The sequence below is a fragment of the Rattus norvegicus genome, chromosome 2 (assembly GCF_021556685.1).
Source record: "Rattus norvegicus strain SHRSP/BbbUtx chromosome 2, alternate assembly SHRSP_T2T, whole genome shotgun sequence".
Taxonomy (NCBI): domain Eukaryota; kingdom Metazoa; phylum Chordata; class Mammalia; order Rodentia; family Muridae; genus Rattus; species Rattus norvegicus.
The window spans coordinates 182,587,346-182,606,552 of NC_141535.1; the positions used below are offsets into that span (position 1 = coordinate 182,587,346).

The following is a 19,207-nucleotide window of genomic DNA, read 5'->3' on the forward strand; positions in this document are numbered from 1 at the left end:
CATCCAAACCATATAATAAACTATATTCTATACAATGGCTGGTAACCCTGGGGGAAAGAATACTTCAGGATGGGCCTGAAAGTGCAACCCTCCTACCCACACCACACCTAGTTCTAACAAACATATCCTGGCAATCTTTTCATAAAACAAAACAGATGTAATGTCGACCTATCAATGGGTTTCAAAAATGTTCTACGTTCTGATTTCAAATTTGTTATGTTAGTCAGAGGCCTCTAGAGAATGTACAGAATAAGTTTATCTGTATGAATAGAAACTGGATATATATGAGAAAAATCTAAGGGTGAGGTCCAGCTACCTAACAATGGCTAAAGCCAGTACTTACCCAGTCAACAATGTTTGAAGTATCAGGTTTCTTCTTCAATATATAATAGAATTCTGAAGTGGGCTCTAATGCTGGTGAGGGAATGGGCTGCTAGTAAGATGAAAGCACTCAGGCAAAGACAGAAGGCTTCCTTCTTCCTAGTGCTTATATAGGCCTCCATCAGAAGGTGTGGCCCAGTCCTGTACTCCCAAAATTTGGATTAAAGGTAGGTAAGTTTCTGACTCAGCACTCAGATTAAAGGCGTGTTTTTCTAGCGAGACACTATTTGAACCAGCTGTATGTACTTCAACTTATGAAAAAAAATTAAAGGTTATGTATGCCAACTAGTTTTGGACTTAAATTAATTAAATTAATTAAATTAATTCCAGAGTTAGTCCAGATGGGAATATGAGTAACCATGACCAGTGAACTGTGGTGAATCTTCCATAAATGAAGGGAATTTTCTGCAAAGCTATTATTTAAGCTTGTGCTGGTCTTACATTAATTCCTTACACAAACATCATCAGAGAAGGGATCTGAACTTGTCAGAAGTATGAGTGTTCACAAAATGGAGGGCAGGTGGAAGAACTCATATGGTGGGCATAAAGCAGAGCCCCAAACCTCTGATGGTGGCTTTCTTCTATCACGTATATTTGTCCAATCAGACCCACAGACCTTGTGGTGACTCCCCCAAATTTGGTTGGGGGGGTCTTGTAATTCCCTCTCAAGTACATCCTCCTTAAAAATGATTTCCCAGTTTTACTTAAGAGTGTGGTTAAAGAATATCCTAAGTGCTTTTGTAATTCAATCACTTTAACTGGGAGGATTCAGCTCATCAGTACTTCATAATCTACATCCTGTGCAGGTGAGTTCTCACCTCTTCAGACTTGGAACTGCACTGCTTGTTCTTTTGGTCCTGAGAAGGGAGAGAGTATTCTGTTTGCCAAGGGCTACAGCATATATTGAATAGATATCAAAGATTGAAGTTTGTGGTGTTTACATTGATGTAAAGTACATGTAAAATTCTATTTAGATCTCTCATCTCTCAAGTTTGTCATGTCTTGGGAAAAATCCATGGCACAGAAGACACAGAAAAATATTCAGTGATTCAATCACTTCAACAGCACCTAGCTCTCGTGTATAACTTGCTCCAAGTTTCTTTATCTCTCAATTCTAGATAAAACAATCAATTGATTTTTATTCTTTATTCCTGTGTTAGACTTATTGAAAAGTATGAGTATCAGTGACTCTGTCTCTGGTTTTTTGGGGCTTCAATAAGAGGATCCCTGGATAGATACGTAACATTGGAGATGCTTGTAGATGATCACTATGCAACAATTCCTTTGCAGGAAAGATGCTCTAAATAGTTCTTTTCTTAGCTCTCAGGAGCAGGCTCCTGTAGAGTGGAAGTGTGACCCACTGGGCATGAATCATGGGCTTTTCTAATGAAACCTCTGTCATAGGGTAAGATAGCGGTAGAGTATTTGTAGGGTCATGAATGGGAGGAGTGATTTACTAGAATCCTGCCAGAAACAAAAGGCTTTTGTACCACACAGTAGGAAGACAGGTGATAATGGTAGTAATTATCCTCATACCAAAGAATGCACCTAGTTATTATAAAAATCCAAACTGATTGTATGAGGACCAGCAGTCTCTTTTAGCTTCTATCCTCGAGATCTAGTAGAAACAGTATTACCAACCAGGCAGTATACACTAGCTGAGATGAGGCCTCCAACATATGCACATCAGGAGATCTCTGAGTCTGGGTTCAGTCAGAATAGACAAACCTAACCCTCAAGAGACTGGAGGCCCCAGGAAGGTTACAGTTCTGGTGGAGTGTATGAGAAGGGGACATCCTTGTGGAGATTGGAGCGTGTGGTTTAATGGGGGCTGGGAGTTTGGGATGTGGAACCCTGGGTGGGAGGGTGGATCAGGACTGGAATAAAATCTGGAATGTAAAAATAAATAACTAAGTTAAAATATTGAGAGATATTTAAAAAACAGACAAATGTACATAGAAAGCTCAAGAGAGAGATGGATAGAGCAGGAGAGAGAGAGAGAGAAAGAGAGAGAGAGAGAGACAGAGACAGAGAGACAGAGAGACAGAGACAGAGAGACAGAGAGAGACAGAGAGAGAGACAGAGAGAGGACACAGAAATGAGATAGAGAGAGACAAAGATGCACGGAGAGATAAAGAGACATACAGTGACACTAAACAGACAACAAATTGTGGCTGGCACATATCCATGCTCCCAGAAAGAGGAGAATCTGGTGATGTCTTTCACAGGCTCTAGAAACTGGTATGTACACTGAAGATGCTTTAACCATACTTACCTCAGAGGTTTCAGTCCAGGAAGCAGTCAAATACTTTCCTCTAAAAGACATATTTATTTGCACATATTAATTGTCATCCTTGAGGTTTTTTGCTTTGGTCTGCTGACATAGGACTAATCATGGAAGATTCTAGCCTATGTCAAATCAAACTAGGCTTAGAATGTTCTCATCATCTGATATTTATGGCTGAATAAGCTCACCACTTTCTAGTGCATTCTGATCTCTGGCTGCCTGATTTCATTTGTTCTGGCTCTAAACTTCTCTCCACTGAAACTGTTTTATTTTGGCTTTTCTCAGCTGCCTGTGAATTGCCCACTTGGTCTCATACTAACTTTGGAAATCAGTTCTAATCTTCTGTCTCCACCTCACTCTCTGACTTGTTCTGTCTGTGTCTCTCTTGTAGTCTCTTCAACCTCTCTGTATCTTTGTCCCATTAAAACTGGCCTCTCTATCCTTTGCTCTCTTCACTGACCTCTTGAATAGCTTCCATTCCTATACCTTCTTGTCAAAGTTGGGCACATCCTTTTCTGTCTAATACTTCTCTGATTTTTCACTTTCCTTTCACACTGTTGCTTCTTTCTACAAATTTATTTTACTTTCAGTGTGTGGAATTTATTGTGGATACTAAGGGTTTGTCTGTATTCCAATCACAGGGATTAAACTTGTCTCCCAAAGCTAAGCCACTTCACAACTAAAAATTTTATTTATATCAAATGAGTTTTGAGTTCTTTGTGTAGGCATTTTGGGGTTGAGGATTTACTGTTATAAATCTGGCTAATAAATTACAAGCTGATGAGGATTTGATTTTATGCGGTTACAGGTACTTGTTCAGACTTGTAGCCAGCTTTCTGGAGACTAGACAAGCTTTTGTTTGTTTGCTTGTTTTTTTTTTCAGGAGGTAACACAATTATTATCAAGTATGCTGAAACAGTTTCCTTTTTTTGTTGAAGTATCAAGCTCCTTGTAAGTGTTTTAGGAAAAAAAATGATCACACAAAATCGTCCCAATCTGGAACTCAGGTTGAGCACACTCTGGAATCCCTTGACCACTGCCCTCTCTTCCTTGCTCTGAAGGGGTTAGACCCTAGCATCTCAAAGTATAGTTTCTAGAATTACTGTGGAGCCTCCAGGATTCTTGTTTTGGAGTCTCCTGAGAAGTCTTGAACATGAATTCATGTTCCATGGCATTTTCATATTTATTGATTTTTCTCTTATATATTACACCTTAGGAAGAATTTCTCCTCCCTCATTTCCTCCATGTAGGCCCAGCAACCCCAATACATCCTCTTACACAACAACTACTTTGGTTCCTTCCAAAGGAGTGCAGGCCTCCCAAAGATGTCAACCAAGCAGGACATGTTACATTAAGCCTGGCACATGCCATCATACTGAGGTGGGACACTGCAAACCAGTAGGATGAAAGAGGTCCCAAAAGCAGGCAAAACAGTGAGAGACAGGTACCTGGTGATTATAAAAAAACGGTCCATGCTATATCCTGCTGCCAACAACAGTTGTCTTTTCTGTCCCCTTGGTTCCCATGGATAGCAGGGTTCAGAAATACCCAGATCTTTCCAGGCCACCCTGGAGAACGAGGAATGCTGCTGGAATAAATCCTCATCTCCTCATAGAACCAAATGTACAGCTTCGTAATTTATCAGCTAGATTTATATCAGTAAATCATCAACTCTCAAAAAGCCCAAACAAAGAACTGAAAACTCAATTGATATAAATACAAGCTGTACCCAGATGGGGCAAATGTACCCTACATTACTCTACTGCCCTTTGATAGCAACTTGGAGCTCAATCAGGCCATTTGGTTCTGTTTAAACATTTCTCTCAATGTCCTGTCTCATCTCCCCCTCTATCTAACTCTGTCTCTCCCCTCTCTAAACCTACAGCTTGCCCCTTCCTCCCACTCCCCTATCACACCCTGTAGACTTATCTGACTAATTAAGATTTTGCTGACTGCATGTGAATAGAGGCACTCTTGAGAAAGCAGAACATACACACAGCAATCCACAACAGGGACAGGCTGTCTTCCCATTGTTACGAATCCCACCAGAACACCAAGCTACTCAACTATAAAATATACACACAGGGCATGTCTGAACCCATTGAGGCTCCCTGATTTTACGAGAAGTCTCTGTGAGCTCCATGGGACTAAGTTAGGTCAGTTGATACTTTGAGTCCTGAGCTTGTGGTGTCCTTGACACTGCTGCCTTCTACAATCCTTCTTCCCCCTCTTTTGCAGGATTCTCTGACTTCTGCATAATGTTTGGTTTTAGGTTTCTTCCTTTACTCCAATCTATTGCTGGATGAAAACTCTCTGGTGACAGTTATGATAGGCTCCTTTCTACAAGTATAGCAGAGGGTCATTAGGAACAGCTCCATTGACTTTTTTCCCCAGTTGTATTTGATTCTACATAACAAATCTGGACTATTCATCCTCTGGGTCTTGGCCCTCCAGACACTTCCAGGTAGGTATGGGCTCCTTCTTGAGGCATGGGCTCAGGTTGTACCAGTCACTTGGTATCCACACTCACAATTTCTGTGTGATTATTACCATAGGGCACCTTCCATATGGAATAAATTATAGGTTGAAATTTGAGTGGCTGCGTTGGTGTTCCAATTCCTTCCACTGGATGCCAGGCCTTACAGAAGCTGGCCAGTTCAGGCTTCAAATCCCAACTAAGAGTCTTTGCTAGGATTGCTCTTGTAGATTCCAGGGAGTTTCTATTGCACTGGATTTCTTTCCTCACCCCTGAAATGATTCTAAATTCTACCGATGTCTCCCAGTACTCTCTGCTTCCATAATGTTCCCTCATCTTTGCTTTATCCATCCCCACATGACCACTGTCACCAGGGAAATTCTGTTGTCCCTCCCTGGAGAGGTCCCTGCATTCCACACTTGAGCTCTCTTGGTATTGATCTCATGGGTCTGTTGTATGATTGTTCTTTGCATTACAGCTAATAACCAACTTTAAGTGAATTCATTACTGTGTGAATTTCTGAGACTGGATTACCTCACTAAGGCTTTTGCCTGCAAAATTCATGATGTTATTTTTTAATATCAACCTTGTAATGCTCTATTGAGTAAATGTGCAATTTTCCCTATCCATCCTTCTTTTGAGTGTCATCTAGGTTTCCAGTTTCTGGGTATGATGATTAAAACTGCTTTGAACATATTTAGGAAATGAACTTGTGGTAGGATGGAATGTCCTGGAGATTGAGTCCCAGTTATCTGAGAAACAGACATAGTGATTGTCATAGCATCTGTACATGTTACCATTTCTACCAGCATATACTTCATAGCCTTAACTGCATGTGCTCTCACTTGTGTTTTTGAACTTAGCCATTCTGAGAAGTATCATATGGATTTTTACAGTCATTTTGATTTGCATTTTTCTGAGAACCAAGGATGTTAAACATTTCCTTAAATGCTTCTTAGATATTTCAGATTCCTCTGTTCAGAATTTCCTCTTCAGATGTCTAGCCCATTTTTAGTTGGTTTACTTGGTTTGATAGTGTCTAGATACTTGAGATGCTTATATATTTGGTAAATTAGTCTCCTGTCAGACGTTGGCTTCGTGAAATTTTTGCATTTCAACAAACTGCCATCTTGTCCTATTAATACTGTCAAAATCTCTCATCGAAGCATTTCGGTTCCTTGATGTCCCACTTATTAATTCTTAACCTTGGTGCCTTGGTTCTTGTTGTTTTGTTAAACAAGCTATCTAAGCAAGTTCCAATGTTCTCATGGTTATTGCTGTAAACATTTCAATAGAGGAAATGATAACATACTTCTCTTGACACCCAAACAGTTCAATATTCCTAATAGTTACAGAAGTGCATTGATACAACTGAATGTGGGTAAACAGAGAAAAGATGGGCAGGAGAAGAGACTTCTGTATCAGTAACACCAAGCGTTTAGATATGCACCTAAAAGAGGAAATTGTGCTCCCTCTTTGGGGTGCTTCAGAACTCTGAATTCATTTGTCATGTTTCCATACCACATGAGCTTCTGCGGAGAGTAACAGAAGATGTGGAATCCAAGCTGAGCCCATATGTTGCTGTAGTTAGGAATATTTGATGCTATTCAGGAGAACACAGGTTTTCTTCCTAGTAAAATGTAAAAAAAAAAAAAAGCTCCTGAATTCCATCAGGATGCCAGCCTCATGGAATCTATCACTCCCTTCTTATTTCTATATGTAGCACACATGCAAGTATTACGCACATACATATGCAGAATAAACACCCTAAATATGAAATGAACTAATTTTCCAAAACAGTGACTGAGACAATTTCATCACAGTTGGAAGAAACAGCCAAGAAAATCAGGAGCCAGCTTCTGTACTTTAATTTTTCTCAGGTATTTTAAAATGTTTCCTTATACATAGTTACTGCTAATATTAATGAATATAAGTGTCCCTAATCACATTACACTAAAACTGAACCAGAACTGTGCTACTTAGAAACATTTTTGTCTCATTATGAACGTTCTCAAAACCTCATTGGCCCATACCCCTTTTTTCATTTTAATTAGACATATATTATCTATATAATAAGAATACAGTTCCACTTTCCTTTTTTCTACTTCCTTCCTAATTTCCCTCTCATATGGATCCCCCCTTTCTGTCTCTCAGAAGAGGAAAGGCTACTATGAAATAACAATAAACAACTTTGCCATGCTGTTTCTATTACTATAGCTCTGTACCTCAAAATATGGAAGGTGAGAGCTCCTGTAGTTCTTTTATTGTTCACATTTGTTTTATCTTCTCCGGGTTTTCTCATGTCTTCTTATGAAGGTGAGAACTGTGCTTTCAACTTATTTAAACTATTACATTGGCTTTAGCAGGAAATGGCATGGAATCTGTAGATTGTTGTGGTAAGGTGGCCAGTTTAATGTGTTAATCCTACTGATTCATGAATATTGGAGATCTTTTCATCTGAGATGTTCTTCAATTTGTCTCTTCAAAGACTTGAAGCTTTTATCATGTAAGACCTTCATTTGTTTGGTCACAGTTAGTTAAAGATATTCTATTTTGTCGGAGGTTATTTCTTTCTCAGGCTGTTTGTCCTTTCTATAAAGGGGGACTGCTGAGTTTCTTTATTTGTAGTTAATGTTTCCAGCTTCTTTGCTGAAAGTGTTTTTCAGCTCTAGGAATTCTCCAGTAGACTTTTAGGGTCAGCGATGTTTTGCATATCATCTGCAAATAACATTTTAATTTCTTCCTTTCTGAATTGTGTCCCCTTAGTCTCCTTCACTTTTCTTAGTGCTCTACATAAGACATCAAGTATTATAGTAAGTAAGTATGGAGAAAGTCGAAAATCTTTCCTTCATTTTGATTTTGCTGGAATTATTTTGAACTTCCCACATTTAAACTGATGCTGTTTATTGTTATGGTGTAAACTGTGCTCTTATTTTTAGCTATGTCCCTTGTATCCCTAATCTCTCCAGGACTTGTGTTAGTTATCACGGGGTGCTGATTTTTGTCAAAGGCTTTTCTACATGTAACGAGATCTTCATGTGGCTATTTCTTTCGATCTTTTATATGGTAGATTGCATGTATTGAATTTTGTATGCAGAACCATTCCTGCATCTCTGAGATGGAATTTTCTTTATCCTAGTAAATGATTCTCTCGATGTGGTCTTGGATTTGGTTTGCAAATACTCTATTGCTTATTTTTGCATCTGTGTTCATAAGAGAAATAGGTTTGTAATCTTCTTGCTCTTCTGGGTTTTTGTGTGATTTGAGTATCAAGGTAACTGTGGTCCTCTACAATGTATTGTCAATTGTTTCCTCTACTTCATTTTGTGAAATCATTTGAGGAGTACTGATGTTAGCTCCTCTTTGACATTCTGGTAGAATTCTGTCCTAATGTCACCTTAACCTGAGATTATTTTTTTCCTGTGGAGAAGTGATTTATAATGACAGGTTATATTTCACTAGGGGATATAAGTCTCTTTTTTCCTTTCTTAAAATTTTTTATTAGTTACATTTCTTTACTTTCATTTCAAATGTTATTCCCCTTATGGTTTCCTGTCCATAAGCCCCCATCCCTTCCCCTCCATCTCCCCCATGATCCTGATTTTACTGTGGTAAGTGGTAGCTATTGAGGAATTTAACCCTATCTTTTAGAGATTTCACTTTAGTGGAGTAGAGGCTTCCAAATATGTCCATAGAATTCTCTGGATTTCTCCAGTATTTAGTTAATTTGGATAAGGGTTTGCTGATCTTACTGATTTTCTCAAAGAACCAACTCTTTTTTTATTTTACTTTTTTTATATGTCTGTGATGTGTTTTGACAATATTTAGCCTCTGTACCCATCTCTTATTTCCCTCCATTCTCCCTGGAATGCTTCCCTTCCTAATGTCTCCCTGATTGTTCAATATGTTTGTGTGTGGGGGTGTGTGTGTATGTGAGCAGAGTGCATAATGTGTAATGACCAAATCATGGTAACTTGGACTCCTATATTTTTAATTGCTAAGATTTGTAATCTGAGCCTCTCTACTTGTTTTTTTTAAATTACAATTATTTTTTATTGAATATTTTATTTACATTTCAAATGTTATTACCTTTCCCAGTTTCCCAGCCATAGGCCACCCTCTCCAATCCCTCTTCTCTTTCTTCTATGAGGATATTCCCACACCACAACCATCTCCCTCTCCGACCCCCTCCTTACATTCCCCTGTCCTGTTGGGGTCCAGCCTTGTCAGAACCAAGGACTTCTTCTCCCACTGGTGACCAACAAGACCATCCTCTGCTACACATGCAGCTGAAGCTATGCATTGGTCCATTGTAATCTTTGGGTAGTGGATTTCTTCCTGAGACACATTTGTTTAATTGATACTTTGTATTGTTTCAACTTTATTGACTTCAACGTTGAGTTTGACTATTTCTTTCTGCCTACTTCTTTGGGTGTGTTTTTGTTTTTGTTTTGTTTGTTTTTGTTTTTGTTTTTTTTCACATTTCTATGTAGAGCTTTAAGGAGTGCTCTCATGTTTCAAATAGGATATCTCTCCACGTTTTTTTCTGTTTTAAATTATCTTTGACAGTGGGGTTGATGATTTCTATGGAATCGTCTGCTCCTCAGATTCTCTCTTCTATCTCTTATATTCTGTTGGTGATGCTTGTATCTACGGCTCCTTGTCTCTTCCTTTGGTTTTCTATATCCAGGGTTGTCTCCCTTTGTCCTTTCTTTATTCCTTCTATTTCCATTTTTTAATTCCTTCACCTGTTTGATTGTGTTTTCCTGGAATTATTTCAGGGACTTTTGTGATTCCTCTCTGTAGACTTCTACATGTTTATTTATATTTTCCTGCGATTCTCTAAGGGAGTTCTTAATGTCTTTCTTAAAGTCCTCCATCATCATGATCAAATGTGATTTTAAATCAACATCTTGCTCTTCTTGTGTGTTTGGACATTCAGTGTTTGCTTTGGTGGAAGAATTGGGCTCCGATGATGCTATGTAGACTTGGTTTCTGTTGCTTGGATTCCTGCGCTTGCCTCTTGCCATCAGGATGTCTCTGGTTTTACCTTGTTCTGCTATTTCTGACAGTGGCTAGACTGTCCTATAGGCCTGTGTGTCAGGAGTGTTGTGGACCTGTTTTCTTGTTTTCTTTCAGCCAGTTATGGGAACCGAGTGTTCTGCTTTCAGAAGTGTTGTCTTTCTTGTCTACTGTTCTTCAGTTGTTCCTGTGGGCCTGTGTCCTGAGTCCACCAGGCAGGTCACTTGGATCAGAAAAGTTGGTCTTACCTGTGGTCCTGGGGGGTTGCTTTTGAGCTCTTCTTGACAGCTGCAACCAGGAGGGCCTGCACCACCTTTTCCCAGGTCCCTGTGCACCAGGGTCCTAGATGGCATTAGATGGTTTCCTCTGGAGTCAGAAATGTGGGCAGAGTGTACTCTTTTCTGGCTTCCCAGGCATGTCTGCCCCTCTGAAGGTTTAGCTCTCCCTCCCACAGGTTTTGGGTGCAGGGAGCTGTAGATCGGGTTACTTCAGGTCCAGGCAGTGTCCCTGGTGCTCCAGGCTTGAGTGTCCCTGTCTTCTAGTTCCAGAGGCCCTATCCAGTTTCCCCTAAGCCAGGCATGTGAGCAGGGGTGGGCAGTATTGGCAGCCTCTCCAGCTCTACAGTCTCAGGAGTGCCCACCTGTCTGGGTGGTGAGCTCTCTCCCCCACGGTATTTGGGAGCAGGAAGCTGTTCTCTCCACTTTTTAATTAGTAACTTATTGCTATGAACTTTCCACATATATCTACATTCACTGTGTCACATAAATTTGGGAATGATGTATATCCATTTACACTTAATTCTAGAAAGTCTTTGATTATTCTTTAAGGGCCTCTATCATTTTCATAAGGCTGGTCTAAGGTCCCATTCTTTAGCTATGTTGGAATATTCCATGTCAGCTATGGTAGGGTTGCTGGGTTAAAATAGGTACATGCTGTCCCGGATGTTATTGGTTGTGCTCTTGACGTTGACATCGATGCACCTGACGCTGTGAAGACTTTGTAGGTCTAGGTGATGAGATCTGCTTTTGTCTCTCCAGGATAAGTATTTTGTTATTTCTCTCTGCTTCCTGGAGTTTAGGAGGGTGTGGTGGCTTTCTGGTGCACTGTAGAAAACTTGGTAAGCACCTGTTCTCATGGCCTGTTCTGCTTGCATGTTTCCAGCCTATGCCTGCCGGGATTGGAGGCTGTGATCATGGGGTCAGTAGGAGGAGGTAGGCTGGAGATCTTTGTGATCCTTTTAATCTCCTGCAATATAGCAGGGAAATGGAGACTGTAGCAGGTTTTATGCTACAAAGCTGGGGATGGGACTCAGGGTTTGTGTTTGGAGATGTTGGATTTCTGTGGATCCAACATCACCCTACATGTAGCCTTGGCAGTAATGATCTTTGAAATTAGCAGGAATGAGAGCTGTGGTTGTGTGGTGGGACAAAGCAACAAATGGGGAGAGGGAGAACACAAAGGGAAGCTCTTTAGGATCCACTGATGAGAGGAAAGAATGGGGCAGGTAGAAAGCTATAGGAGTTAGATGTGTACTAGGAGGTGAGCCTGTGTTATAGCATCTTTGGCAACTGAGGGAGAAATGAAGATTGGCAGGCAGACTGCCAGGTTTGAAAACGCTCAAGTTAAACTATGTTTAACAAAATAGAATTAAAATTTTATCTAGCTCACATTGATATAATTTTTAAAATAATAAATATCGGACCACTTTCGAATGTTGTAGCTTTTCACCTAGAAGATTTAACTGTAGGCTGTAATGTATGAACAGGTAAACAAAATGAGGAATTAATTGTCTTCCTAAGGGCAGAGGTATATGATTTATAAAACATTCCTGACCTTTCAACAGTTTGCATTTGAAAGAAAATAAGCTTGTGTTCTATAGGATTCTCTGGTCTTCCTCCTGGACACACACAACTATAGCAAACACTGTTTTTCATTGCCATCACTTTAAATGTTTTTTCTGGTGTTTGAATTATGTATAAATGAAACATCAATGGACTCCTGAATGTTGGGATTCTTCTCTACACTGGGGTGTGAGATTCACACAGGCTGAGTTGTCAGGAGGGGCTTTTACCATCCTTGAAGTAAGGAACCTATTCATTAAGTTGGCAGCAAATCGAGGTTTCTCACAGATACCTGGCTTGATTCTACTTCAGTGTTGTGGTAACTTTGAGGGAGACACAGGGGAGGGTCCCCCTTGCCTTTTTATTAACTCATTTATGTTGAAGATATCCTAGGAGTGGAAACATTAGGGCCAGAGCATCCTGAACATTTTCAGGTTGGAGGGACTGCCAAAAAAGTAATTTTGTCAACTCAGACTTTTTCCAGACCAGACAATGGAAAACTTCATTTCTCCACAGGGTCACCAGTGACTGGTTCTGACAGATTTTAAGGATAATTGTGATAGATGATTAACTTGTGATTTTCATTTCACTGTTGTTTTGTGTCATTGTAAGCATTAGTATTGCTGTGAGAAACACTATGACCTGAAAGACTTTAATCAGCCTACACGTTCACATTGCTGTTAATCCCTGAAGGAAATTAGGACTAGAATTCACACAGGAAGCAGGAGCTGATGCAGAAGACATGGAGAAATGTTACTTATTGCCTTGCTGGTCCTCACATGCTCAGCTTGCTCTCTTATGGAACCCAAGACTACCAGAACAGCAAACACACCATGCAAAATGATCTGGCCCTCCCCCATCAGTCATTATACAAAATGCCTTGCAGCTGGATTTCCTGGAGGCATTTTCTCAGTTAAGTTTCCCTTCAATCAGATACCTCTAGTTTGTGTTGTTAGTTAATATAAGACAGGCCAACATGTGTAGTAAAGCTGGAGATCTCTTGACTTTACTATGAATCATGTCCACATTCTCCTTGATGATGATGAGCCGACTCAACTGCTGTAATAATTGCTCAACCTGTTTTTGTTGTTTCTTTTATTTAATATTTGGTTGGCTGTTTTTGTTTTGTTTTTTAGATATTAATTTGTTTAAGAAGAATGACATCAATTCAAATAAACTAATTTCCCATGACAGCCTTACTCACTGTGTTTTCCATGACACCACTTCAGTTTAGGTCCTTCTGCTTCTACCTCTTGACTATAATTTTGAGAAGGACACCTCTGACTTTAGTTTCAGAGTTGATCTTTTTGGGAGTTATACATAATGGTGTGGATATTCATGTGGAATTTGTGAGTTTGTTTTCATTTTGGAGAGAGAGAATCAACATATATGTGAGAGACACACCTATCAAACACCCAGGAGTCCGACTTTATGAATTTTCCAATGCAGACCATTTAAAATATACACCTTTTCTGCATATAGAGAAAACAGAGATTTTCATCTCTCCAGTGATAATTTTGAATCATTGTTCAAAATGATCTTCTTGTATATAAACAATTTCCTCTGACAATCACAATAAAATTGTGAACCAAAACATTAATCACTCCATACATAACCACAGACCAATTTCAGATTGATTTGTGCTCTCTCTCTCTCTCTCTCTCTTTCTCTCTCTCTCTCTCTCTCATTTGCAACAGAGTATCTTTATATAGCCTTGGCTGTTTTGAACTTACTCTATAGAACAAGCTGGTCTAAAAATAAGACAGAGATGTTCCTACCTCTCCCACTTATGACTAGAATGTAAATGCTTAACTTCTTAATTTGTAAGGCACAATACTAAAAGTGGGAAAGGTTATTAAAAATGAAAAATATATAATGTAAAAGTATTTTGGAATGTATGGAATGTTCATTGTTGACGTGCTGTCAGTGGGCCCTATCAATGCAGAGACAGAGGTAGAAGAATAGGTGTCCTTTAGTCTGGTCTGTACATGGAGCTCCACCACAGCAGAAAGAGATGGAAGAAAATATCAGTTGATATCTTTGTTTAATATGATTATTTTGCCTGGCAAATGCAGAAGGAGATCTTTCTCTTGCTCTCCTCTTCTCCTTATATGTATACATTCTCAGTTTGTTACTGTTGTAACATCTCTCTGCCCGCCAGGCTAGCCTTCATCCTCCTATCCAATCTGGGTCTCCCAGGCAAGATCAGTCATGAGTACCACACACCGTGACTCAGTGACCCTATTAAGGAATGCCCCAGAGATCAATCAATGCAAATATTCAGTGTGCATTTGGCCTCCTCTGATTGGTCTCCAGGCAATTTTCTTTTTTCTGGAATCAATCCACATATACAGGTAGTCAACTGAGGAAAGTTGCATCTGTGTGTTTAGCAGAAGATAGAATTGGGGACCTCAACATGCTAGGCAAGTTCCCTACCACTGAACTAAGTTTTCACACTGCATTTCTTTATTACTCCTATGAGTTCTTTTAAAAACAGTGTACAGCAAATCAGTAGTCAACATTAAATAAAATGGAGAGAAATTTGAAGCAATCCCACTAAAATCAGGGACTATCGAAGGTTACCCACTTTCTCCCTATCTATTCAATATAACACTCAAACTCCTATCCAGAACAATTAGACAACAAAAAGGGGTCAAATCAATACAAATTCAAAAGGAAGTATTCAAAATACTACTATTTGCACATGATTTTGTAAACTTAAGGAATATAAAAAATTCCACCAGAGAAGTCCTAAACCTGATAAACAACTTCAGCAAAGTGTCTGTATACAAAATTAACTTAAACAAATCAGTAGCCTTTTTCTATTCAAAGGATAAACATGCTGTGAAAGAAACTAAGCAAATGACACCCTTCACAATAGTCACAAATAATAAAAAGAAATACCTTGGTGTAACTCTAATCAAGAAAGTGAAAGATTGGTATGACAACATCAATTGTCTAAAAAAAGAATTGAAGAAGATCTCATAATTTGTAAAGAACTCACATGCTCATGAATTGGCAGGATTAATATAGTAAAAATGGATATTTTGCTGAAAGCATCATGCTGATTCAAGGCAATTCCCATTAAAAATTTCAACTCAAATCTTCATAAAGTTAGAAAGGGCAGTTTGCAAATTCATTTCAAATAACAAAATGCACTGGATAGCAAAAACTATTCTTAACAATGAAAGAACTTCTGGGGCAATTACCATCCCTGACCTCAAGCTGTTTTACAGAGCAATAGTGGTAAAACTGCATGGCATTCATAAAGAGACAGGCAGGTAGATCATTGGAATAAAATTGAAGACCCAGAAATGAACCCACATACCTATGGTCGCTTGATCTTTGACAAAATAGCTAAAAGAATCCAGGGGAAAAATGACGGTATTTTCAATAAATGGTAATGGTTCAACTGTCGGTCAGCATGTAAAAGAATGCAAATTGATCCATTTTTATTGCCTGGTACAAAGCTCTAGTACTAGAGGATCAATAACTTCCAAATAAAACCAAATATACTGAAACTAACAGAAGAGATAGTGGAGAAGAGCATCAAATACATGGGCACAGGGGAAATTATCCTCAACAGAACACCAATGGCATATCCTCTAAGGTCAAAAGTAGACAAATGAGACCTCTCAAAATTGCTAAGCTTCTGTAAGGTAAAGGATACTGTCAATAGGAAAATATGGCAACCAACAGATTGGAAAAGATCATTACAGATCTCACATGCAATAGAGGGCTAATATACTATATACACAAAGAACTCAAGAAGTCAGACTCCAGAGACTCAAATAACTCTATTAAAAATGGGGTACAGAGCTGAAGAAAGAATTCTCAACTTTGGAATATTTAATGGCCCAGAAGCTCTTAAAAGAAATATTAAACATCCTTAGTCATCAGGAAAATACAAGTTAAAACAACCTTGAGTTTACAGCTCACAACAGTCAGAATGGCTAAGATTGAAAACTCAGGTGACTATATGCTGGCAAGGATGTTAAGAAAGAGGAATACTTCTCCATTATTCGGGGATTACTAACTGATATAATCACTGCAGATATCAATCTGGCAGTTCATCTAAATTGGACATAGTACGTTTCCCCAATATAACAAAGATATATGCACCACTATATTCCCAGCAGCCTTACTTATAAAAGCCAGAAGCTAGAAAGCACCCAAATGTTCTTCAACAGATGAATGGATTCAGAAACTGTGGCACATTTCCATAACCAAGTGCATTGCAGAGGCCAAGAAGTGCTTGCTGACAGGAGCCTGATATTGATGTCTCCTGAAGATGCTATTCCAGAGCTTTAAAGATACAATGGGAAGGCTTGCAGTTAATCATGAGGCCCCAGTAGAGTTAGAGAAAGGACTGAAGGAGCTGAAGGGGTTTGGAACACCACAAGTAGAAAACAATATCATCTAACCAGAGAACTCAGAGCTCCTAGGGGCGAAACCACCAATAAAGAGTACACAAAGGGACCCATGGCTCCAGCAGCATATGAAGCAGAGGATGGCCTTATCTGCCAACAGTGGGAGGAGAAGCCCTTGGTCCTGTGCATGCTGGATTCCCTAGTGTAGAAGAATGCCAGGGCATGAAGGCAATAGAGAAATGTTGGTGTTAGGGGGCACATCCTTATATAAGCAGGAGGATGGGGATGGGAGTGGGTGTAACCAAAAAAGAGATAAAATTCGAAAGTAAATACATAAAAATATCCAATAATAAAATCAAAATTCTTAAACAGTTTTTCTAAAGAAAACTTGGTTTAAGAAGTACACAGAGCATATAATACTGTGTTTCTGAGACTGGTGTTACTCATAATGTGTTGTATCAGTGCATGGGGAGCTCAGGTCTCTATTTCCAGCACTGCAGATTATAAGGCAGAACAATCTTTATTACTTAGATGTTAAAATCATCTACATCAAGAATTATAATATAACAAAAAATATAGGTTTCTGTAAATCCAATAGAGGGGATTCAAAAAGTTCATTTACTGGGTTTTCTACTCACCCATGGTCATTGGTTTCTCCTAAGACCAGTCCAGGCTCTGCTGAAAGGTGAGCATAGTACAAGGGTCCTTTAGCATTTCTGGACAAACCAGTAAGTTTTTATTCAACATTCCAAGAAATGTGAAGCCCCTCCTGGCTTGTTATGTCTTCACAAAGATGGGTAAAAAAAAAAAACCCTTTTATTTGGAAGGATAGGAGAATTCAGCCAGGATCAGCTGATTCAGTGTCCAGAACCTGTATGAGATGCTACCAGATTTTTAGTGTAAGTCATTCTGTCTACAACCTCTGCACACACAATGCACTACCTGTCAAATCAAAAACCAAGGAGTATTTGATCATACTCCATAGTGTTGGACTGTAGTGCCAGGGAACTCTTCGTAATCTCCTAAAACACAGACAGAAGCTAATCTGAAACAAGTTAATCATGGTCTTTATTCTATTCTAGCTATCTCAGGCCCCTCCAACACACCACGTTTACAAGCACAGAATGATTAAATCAAATTTGATATCAGGGCCTACAGGAGGACTCCTTTTCTGATGTTAAAGGGTAACCTTGCCTATGTCTGGTTGATCTGCATTCATCAGGCCAGTGTCAGACTTTGACAAACGTTTTGCATTTTCCAGAAGGCTGAAGTTTTCTCTTTTTATTCTTTCTAGGTTAAAAAAAAACTGTTTCTAGTCATGTCTTGCCTATAATTCGTTTTCAAATGTCCTTCCTCACCACAATTAGAATATCTCCCATTAGGCATGAAGATCCCAGGAGCCAAGCTAGGGAAAAAAAGAGGCCTTTGACTGAAAAAGAGGCCCAGGTTCTGTTTGAGAAGATTGCAAAATACATTGGAGAGAATCTAAAGCTCCTCCTGGACAGACTGGACGGCACCTACTGTTTCCAGCTCCAGAAAGACCAAGTGTGAGTGAGATGAACCCTAAACTGGATGCCAACATATCCAGAATAAGCTAGTGTCCCTGGGGACATGTTTTGGAAAGTTTACTAAGACCCACACATTCTGGTTGCACATTACAACATTGGATTACCTTGCACCCTATGCTAAGTATGGATAAAGCCTGGAGCAAAGCACTCCTTCTTGAATGGAAACCCTGTGTGAAATCCTGTCTGAGTCAAATCACTGAATACACGTCTTGGTACCAGGGAGTAGTGATTTATTCCATGGCAGACATTCCTTTGGGTTTTAGGATAGCAGTGAAGTCTACCCAAGAGTGCAGAAAACTGGACCCCATTGTAGTGGTCATGTTCCATCAAGCAGATATTGGAGAGTACATATTCCAAGAAGAGACATTGATTTACAATACCAGGGAGTAGTGTTTATATTGAATAAGTAGGGAGAGAGTGGGCAACCTTGTCTAGTCTCTGATTTTAGTGGGATTTCTTCAAGATTCTCTCCAGTTAGGCTAATGTTAGCTATTGTTTTACTGTATATGGTTTTACCAAGTTTAGGTATGGACCCTGAGTTCCTTTTTTTTTTTTTTCTGGGACTCTTATCATGAAGGGGTGTTGAATTTTGTCAGATTCTTTCACTGCATCTAATGAAATGATTGTGTGTTTTTTTTTTCCTTGGGGTTTGTTTTTATAGGGGATTACATTGATGCTTTTCTGGATATTGAACCATCCCTGCATACCTGGAATGAAGCCTAATTGACCATGATGAAGGATCGTTTTGATGTGTTCTTGGATTCTGTTTGCAATAATTTTATTGAGTATTTTTGTGTACATATTCCTAAGGGAAATCAGTCTGAAGTCCTGTTTCTTTGTTGGGTCTTTCTGTGGTTCGGTATAAGAGTTATTGTGGCTTCATAGAAGGAATTTGGTAGTGCTCCATCCATTTCATCTTTATGGAATAGATTGGACAGTATTGGACTGAGGTCTTCTATGAAGTTCTGATAGAATTCTGCACTAAATCCATCTGATCCAGGGCATTTTTTTATTGGGAGACTTTAAATGACTGCTACAATTTCCTTAGGAGCTATGGGGTTGTTTAAATTGTCTGTTCCTGATTTAACTTTGGTACCTGGTATTTGTCTACAAAATTGACAATTTCCTTCAGATTTTCAAGTTTTGTTGAATACAGGCATTTGAAGTAGGATCTGATGTTTTTTTGAATTTCCTGATTCTTTTGTTATGTCTCCGTTTTCATTTCTGATTTTGTTAATTTGGACATCCTCTCTGTTCCCTCT

At 39.2% G+C, this 19,207-nt stretch overlaps 1 pseudogene; it reads left to right on the forward strand.

Annotated features, from left to right (window-relative positions):
- The first annotated feature begins 1,754 nt into the window (after positions 1-1,754).
- Positions 1,755-18,335, forward strand: Nip7-ps6 (nucleolar pre-rRNA processing protein NIP7, pseudogene 6; annotated as a pseudogene).
- The last annotated feature ends 872 nt before the right edge of the window (positions 18,336-19,207 follow it).